This window comes from Argiope bruennichi, chromosome X1 (genome assembly GCF_947563725.1).
Source record: "Argiope bruennichi chromosome X1, qqArgBrue1.1, whole genome shotgun sequence".
Classification (NCBI taxonomy): Eukaryota; Metazoa; Arthropoda; class Arachnida; order Araneae; family Araneidae; genus Argiope; species Argiope bruennichi.
In genome coordinates, this window is record NC_079162.1 from 85,450,966 (window position 1) to 85,459,854 (window position 8,889).

Below are 8,889 nucleotides of genomic sequence, written 5' to 3' on the forward strand. Positions count from 1 at the left end.
GAAATGGAAGGAAAAAAACTCCTTTATTTTTATTTACTATTATGTAATTTATATAATCAAGAACAGAATTTAAATTACAGAGACTGAAGGTAGTTCTGAAGAAAATGAAATATTTTATGATCTGATTGAAGAGGTAGGGCATTAAAAATCAATTTCTTATTGTAATTTTGTATGGTCTCGTTCATAACATACGGACATAGAATTCAAAAGGGCCTTTAACAAAATTAGAAAACAATAAATACCCGACCAGAAATATGCTATCTAAATTTTCATAATGAACTTACAGTTACAAAGAACTGGATATTGTAAATACAGCGTTGAATTTTGACAATTTGAGGCCGCAGGCGCTAAATTATTCCGAGACCTCCTTCTAGGTAAATTGCCCGATGATTAGAAAGTAACATGACGAAACTTATTTGCACTTTTAAATTCATATTTTTTCTTCTTTTAGTTATGTAATATATACATATATATAATTAATAAAGTTGCTACCATTTATCTTCATTATCTGTTTTGATAATATAAAATGATAATGTGACAATGATTTATTTCTGTCTTTGTGCATTTACATTACATTAGTTTAAACATTACAGTTTCCAAACATTCAAATTTTGAAACTGAAAATTTATTCTTGACAAATATATCAGCATTATTATTATTTTTTTTAATAATTTGAGGACTTGTATTCCTAATTTTTTTTTCATTAACTATAAGGAGTAATATTATAAATCGAGAACTGCCGAGGGAAAATATTCCTATTTATATTCTATTCAAATTGGAATAAACTGCCTATGTTCTTTGTCTCATGAACTGAATTGTATTTTTCCATTCAATTGCATATCTGTATTTTATTTTATTTATTTATTTATTTTTTTTGTAAAAAGGTGTATTAAAATAATTAGATTATTATTATCTTACTATAATGAATTAATACTCAAGTTTAAAATTAAGCTAATAAACTTATCAAAATAATGATTTAAAATTACTTAAAGAACTAACTCAATTATTGAAAAATTGATGACCTAAAAATTTCCCATTAAGCATTTTTAAGTAAAAAAACATTAGAATAAATCGCAATCACAAATATTTTATTGGCAGCAAAATAATAAAAAGATGCCAAAACTTTTTAACACCATTTAAATACTGTTTAATTAAATGATCGGATAGTTTTAAAATTAAAAATAAAATGCGATAGAATTATAAAACAAATTATATTTTATATTTATACCATGCCATTTATACCATCACCACTCAACTGCCAAATCGTTCGACTCACTGGAGGGAGAGTACTGTGGTGAAAAGCTTATAAGCCAGTTAACAGCTACGTAACACGGGCAATTCCTTTTGTAATGTGGTCTTGTTACTCAGCTGGGAACCTCAAGGTTCCAGGTTCTATCCTCGCTCATAACTAGCCGCCACACACACATATATATATACATAATTAAAATTAGCTTAAAGAGGAATTTAAAAGCGCAAATAAGTTTAGTTCACGTTATTTTCTAATCACCATGCAATTTACCTAGAAGGAAGCCTCTGAATAATTTATCGCCTGTGACCTCAAATTATCAAAATCCGTCACTGATAATATGCTTGTTTACTTTGCGTCATATATAAAATATGAATAAACATAAAATAAATTTAAAACTTTTTCTATGGATTCTTTCTTTCAAAACGCACTTAATTCTTCTGAATGGGAACAAATCATTGCTGCTTATTTTTTTCTAATCGTAAATGTGGCGCTTCGATCTCGTTTGCAGTTCTCAGCTTCCATACTGATCAGCACAGTGATAAAATTAGGATTCTCCCCACTGAAATTAAATTGCTAACTAATAAACAAATTAAATTGCAAAAAAGAATATTAAATAAAGACTGTACTTTACGAGGACTGGCGCAGATTTGGAATTTATAGATGTTTGTATACACAATGGTTTGTTGCTGACTAGTGAGATCGTGGTATAGTTCTAATACTGCATCTCTCAAATCAAATGATGATGTCTTTCTGAGAAATTGGAACTAGAATTCTTTATTTCTATTCCATTATTCGATAAATAAAGAAATTATGCTTCGTTATTTTCTTATCAATAAATCATACCAATGTGGGCGTATAGTAATATATGCTTTTAGCGCCCTCTATCTTGAGTTACGCCGAAAAAAATCTTTTTTCGACAAAATATTTTAGTTTGGAGAATTAAAAAAATATATATATTTTTTTATTATTTTGAAGATTTTAATAATTTATAGCGATTTTAAATGTAAATAGAAATAAAATGTCGGGTATCCTGATAAAATTTTAGATTTCCACAAAGCACTGTAATGAAAGCATCAAAGGAAGGAACAGTTTTAATTTTGTAGGGTAACAATCAGTGTCACTGAATATATAAACTAGAGGTCCATCCAGTATCAAATGAAAAATAAACCTATAAACAGATGCTCAATTTAGAATATGGCTTAGCTATCTTCTTAGGGAAAAATTCAGTTACTGAACCTGACAACGAAAGAGATTTCAAAAACAAAATGTTACGATCACTCTCAGTTAACGAAGAACATTAAAAGAAACAAACAACAACAACAACAAAAACCCTCATAAGAAGACATCTTTAATGAAGGAAAAAAAAAAAAAAATCAACCAGGAAAGAAAATAGAAGAAATTAATGGTTTAAAAAAAATCCCCCCGTCGTTCTTAAGCGAACCAATAAATACAAAACTATACTCCAACTACTTAACGAAAACCCTCATATAAAATGCTAGGCCAAACCATTAAGCAAATGTTTCCACTTCTTCCAGACAACAGAAGATCTCCGGAAATTGACCAAATATTTAGATAAAGAAACCATGGGATCTCCTCCCAAGCAGAAAAGCCAACTAATGTTGTTATTAAAAGTGTCCGGAAGGATAATACTTGAGAGGAAATGAAGGTACAAATAAAATAAAATGTGTGTTTTTATATATATATATCCAGCACACTGTGCTCAACATATAAATGATGACACTTCTCCCTCAAAAACGCTCAAACCTCCGACATGTACGGTTTGGGATGGACAAGGATAAATTCACTCACCCATGATAAGTATGTAAACCATATTGGAAACCAGAGCGATCCAGATATTTCATTATTTAAATAAACGGCTATTTCAGCCGTTGTCTTGAAAATTTTAATTTCCGTCTACAACGCAATGGAGCGTATACCAACATTTTGCAGTGATAAATTTTATATACAATGCTTCTTTTATTTAAAAGTGGTAGTTTAAAATTTGCCTATTTTGTTTATATGAATAACTTTTAATATTTCAGAATTGAACAAGAGTACAGGATGATTATAATTAAAGTTCATCTTTGAAATGTTCATAAAAGGAAAACTACTGGACCAGATGTTATCAAACTTTGTAATAGTTTAAAGAATGACATGGGAAATTTCCACCAAAAATAATAATAATAATATTCAAAAACGACCATCAGGGGAAGAAATGGCGCTGTATGCAATATTGTTAAAATAATATAAAGACATCGGTTTAAAATGTTTCTGAAAGAAACTGTTTGTGGGGTTATGTAAAATCGCAGTGTCTTGTTATTTGCTTACGGCAGGAAGAAGCAAATGATTTATGCAGATGCGCTTTACACGTCATTTGACTTTCCAGATAAAAGTGAGCCCGTATGTTAAGTTCTTATTGTTACGAATCGAATGTTTGTAATTTTGTTTTCCTCGTTAAATGTAATTACGAATGCGATAGCATTGAACGACGTGCTTCGCAAAGGTGTCGTTCTGTAAGAGGGATATGCTAAAAACTATTGTTGGGAATGCAATAATGCGATTTAACTTACTTTCAGGAAATGATGATATAGTGCAATGAACTTTCCCGAATGCAATGGCTGTGGTGAAATTTACAGATGCTTAAAGGTCAGTAATGCAAGCAGTTTCACGAAACTAAAGCTGCTTAAAATCTTTTATAATTTGTCGAAAATGCAAGAATGCCTGAATTTTCTGGCTATCATGGCCAATGAATGAAAAAATTTGATTTCCAAAATAGTTTAAAAGAATATGTATAAAACAAATTGAGGTAAGTTACAACATGAGACTGTCTGTCTATTGCGAAGCGTTATGGCGAGCGTCTGTGGTGGTTGCTGTTGCGCCAAATGAGTCTGACGACTTTGGGTTGCTGTGGGTAGATGACGCCACAGCTCCACACACATCTAAAATAATATGAATATTAAATTGACAATTTTTATTTCTGTCTTTGAGTATTTACATTACATTAGGATGAACATTACAGTTTTCAGACATTCAATTTTTGGAACTGAAAAATTATTCTTGATAAATATATCAGTTTTTTAAAAGTGTATTGAGGACTTATATCCCCAATTTTTTTCATTAATTATAACATGTTTTATTATAAACCGAGAACTGCTGAGGGAAAATATTCCTATTTATATTCTATTCAAACTTGAATAAACAGTATCGATGTTCTTTGTCCCATGAACTGAATGGCATTTTTCATTCATGAATGGCCTTCTTTACTGTACTGTGAAACACAAAACACAGAAGTGCAAGTCTCTGAAAATAAAAATCTTAGTACTCTCGGGATTCATCACATTGGCCAAAGTCCATAATTGTTCGGAAAGGGGGGGGGGGACTATTATCAAAGAATATGCAAGGAGGTTGTGAGAAGACTACTCTTACTGGTTTGAAAGTTAGAGATCACTACCAATACATGGATGATATAACTGTACTAAATATATTTTATCAAACCTTCTGAGAACGGCAGATGCAATTTGAGAATTTATAAAAGCATAAAGACAGATGGAGATAGTTCTTGACTTTTACTGAACAGCTTGCATGTCAGCATAATTCCAGTAGGTCAGCTTTGTCATCTGTGGCAAATGTCGTATTTTTTAACAAATAAGGTAGTTTAATTTGCTACCAAGTTCCTAAATCAATTAATAGAGGTGACAATGATTTCATCACATACAGAAACATTTAAAAAGAGCTTTTCTGCCGGTTTTAACATTTATAAGTTATTTACAAGTTTTATCAACACTTTTGCTTTCAACTATTTAAACAAATATTTTTGGTAGTCAATATAAGTGATTTAAACAGTCCATCCCATCAAAAATAAACAAAAAACACTTATTTTGCTTAAATCAGCATATAATTCCAATTCAAAATTATATTTAGATTTCAATTTTGTTAAATTTTGGTTTAAATACATAACGTGTCAAAGGTATACCAGAAATCTAGATAAGAATGGAGCAACTTTGCCAATTTAGAATTTTTCTTTACTTCTTAAATACTTTATAACTTTTCCCATATGTACCCCCCCCCTTACCTTTTCTGATTTTTTATCTGAAATATTTCTGATACCATGTTGCATTAGGACCAAATTGAGGAGCTGCAGGTATCAAAATTATGATAATATTATGTTGTAATTAGCTGTCTGTAAACTTTGTTACTTTTATAAATGATAAACATTTACTGCAGCATACTTTTTTCATTTTATTAATGACAAATTTCAATTCAACTCCCGAATGATAAAAACCAAATTACTTACATGCTTAAATTCAATATGAAAAAGATTAAAATTGGATGTTTTTTTTAAGTTAATCAGAAAAAAAGTCAAAATTTTGCACCCTTGTGAAAACAAAAGATTAATAAAGAAGAACATATTTCGGTTTTTCTCAACAGAGTAGATCATTGACTTTAAAGCTATGATATCCAAATACATATTTCGGATAATGGGAAATGTGTACCAACAACAGAAATACATTACCATACACAATTAATAGTTTCAAATTCTCTCAGTAAAATTTCCTACTTGAAACAGTACCTTTTCAAACAGCATGAGTTAATTTGTTTCAAGGGGGGAAAATGAAGTTCTTGCATAAGTCTTAAGTTATCCAAAAGTAATCTGCCGAAGAAAAAAAAGCAACTTTATATAATGTTCTGTTTTCAAGTTTTACTAAAGTTCCAGGATATATAATGATATTGTGAGCAACGCAGTTTTGCTTTTCGTTTTTTAATCATTAAGCATACCACATTATATATTGTTCCGGCAGGAAACCTTCACATTATCATTATAAATATAGTAACAACATCAAGCACAACGAAGAGATTCATAATATCATAGAAAAACTTTGATATTAAGGTTGTTTGAAACATTACAATTTTTACTTGGTTATTGAAAAGTGTAAGAAAGCATAGTTACTAACATAAATTTGATCACTGTAACTAACTGTAGCCTTATGGTCATGTAATGAAAATGTTTAAAATAAACGTTAGCTAGAGAAGGTATATCTAGATGAAACGTATAGACATTTGTCATAAAAATGATTCTGGAACAGTCATAAGATGATATTTTGATAACAGCAACTGAATAATTTTAATTCCCAAAATTTTTAATACCAAATTATTAGGAGTTTCAAATATAATAAATAGTCTCAGTATTATAATTTTAAATACAACTAACCAATATTGTATACTTCAATATTAATAGACTTTAGTGAAGAAAGCTTTAGAAACATGGATTGATCCTCGTTTCAAAACGAAACAGAAAATGACCAGGAGCATCGGGAACATGTCAAACATTTCAGCAAAATTTTTGAGAATTTCTAAAATGAAAGGTAAGAGATTAATCAATACTGTACAATATAGAAAATCAATAGCTACTGTTGAAAGATGGGAAGAAAAAAAACATATTTTAGCAGAAGCAATAAAAAAGGTTGCACTTCAGGCAGAAGAGAACAAAACTTCCAACAAACAAGCAGTGTTTTATGGCACAAAACTGAGGAACTCCCCGTTCCAGATCATACAATATATCCTTTATATTATCAGTAAAAGCTTCAACTAGTGCAGAGGTTATTTCCACATGATTTCGATACTTCACAATGGCTTTCATTTCAGTTTTTTGCTCGCTTTGAAGCTCATACAGAATGGAGTGTAATATCCTCTGAAGAGATGAAGCGCACTTTCATTTGGGCGATTCGATGAATACTCACAACCGTCGAATTCGGTAAATCCGAGTTCAGTTTTACAGATTCTTCTTTGCAGTACCAAAAGTAAATGCACATGGTGTAGGCTTATTGCGCCATTTATTCTTGGCTCAAATTTCTTTTAGGAGTGAAGTGCTAGGGGTCCAGTAACACGCTTGATCACCAGGCAGCTATATGCATTGTTGTTCCAGAATAAAATTGTCCCAACATGCAAGTCAAAGCTTTTCACTGACAATTTTTATGCAAGATGGTGTTATTCCATGCATTAACATTTGCTTTAAGGACGTTCTCAAAAATCGCTTCCCAGAACCTATCATCGGGCTCATGTTTCTTGATCTGTGGATTTTTCGATCCATAGTCCATGTAACTTTTTGCTTTGAAATCATTTGAAAAGTCATGATAAACGAAGAACTTTACCTGATCTTAAACACAGCAGTTCAGAATATGTCCATAATATTTATCAAAGCCTACTGCGGTTATCAGTGAAACATGCTGTCTTACTATTCCAGTTGGAGCTGAAAATGATGGCCGTAATATTGAAACTTTGTTGTAATAAATTTGTAATTTATCGTAAATGCATGCTAAATGCGCAATTCATTAAAAAGCGGTCTCTGGCTACGAAATTATGAACTAATTTTTCTATTCGCTTAAATAAATTTAAATTAATTCATTATGTTCCATACAAAATTTCATATCTTTCTGAACAATAATTTTTTCTATAGACAACTTTAAAATAGGGTCACTTAAGTATCGACACCCTGTATTTAGTTTCGCACTTTCCTTCTCGTGAAATGAACTCTCAAAACATATGAATTTTAAGTAATTGAAAAGAAAATTAATTATTTTGAGAAATTAAATGTATTGCGCTATCACTTTTAGAATTTTTTACTTGAATAATAAATTAATATTAAGTCACCTTTATTTAACTTAAATCTTTTAAATAATTTTACTTTTGTTTCATTTACATACAAAGGAAATCATTTGTGAAGTTAATTATTATTATTATTTAATATTATTTATAATCACTATTATTCTTAAATCTAAAATACTACTTCATTGGTTTATATAAACATTCTGAAAAATATTCTCACCTTGGTTCAAACTAGTTATTGAAACCTAAGAAAATCAGTATCGATTTTGTCAATGTGTAAAGTTACAGTAAAGAAGTTCTAATCATTTTGACAAAGTTTTAATTATTGAATGTTTAGAATGCCTTCCTGTTCTGATTATTAAAATGGACATGAATAGTTCAATAAAATATCTTGAGAATCTCTATCAAAAGGCTATTAGACTATTATTTCATTTTCGAAGAGGCCATTAATTTCCATTCATGTCGTTGGATGTCACCGCAATCGTTCTCATGAAACCTATGCATTTTTTTCCATATATGTTTTTCTTGTTTTGACTCATGGAGTGTCAGTATTAGATTTCGATCAGTTTGTATTAATCTCATATATTTATGAAACACTTTCTTTTTAATTTTTATTTGAAAAACTTCTTGTAATTATTAATTAATCTAAACGTCATTTGATAAAATGCATGATAGATAAATTAATTTTGCTTATTTGCAGTTGTTTTTGATGAATTTTGTAATATTAATATTGAATTGAATTATATCTAATTAAATATAGTGATTTCTAATTTCAATATTTTTCATCTACTACCAGTATTTTAATATGAAGATTATAATTAAAAAGTAAATATATTCACCTCCATTCATTTGACCGAATGTGGTATGAAGTCCTTACTTTTAAACTGATTAATTTCAAATTCCCATTCTACCCCACTGCACCTATTTCCAACTTCCTCTCTAATCGGAAATTTCAAATTTACAACAAACGTTATTCATAGTTGGTGAAATTCAGGCCGGCACCGCAGGGAAGCGCCCTTAGCCCGCTTCTCTACTGT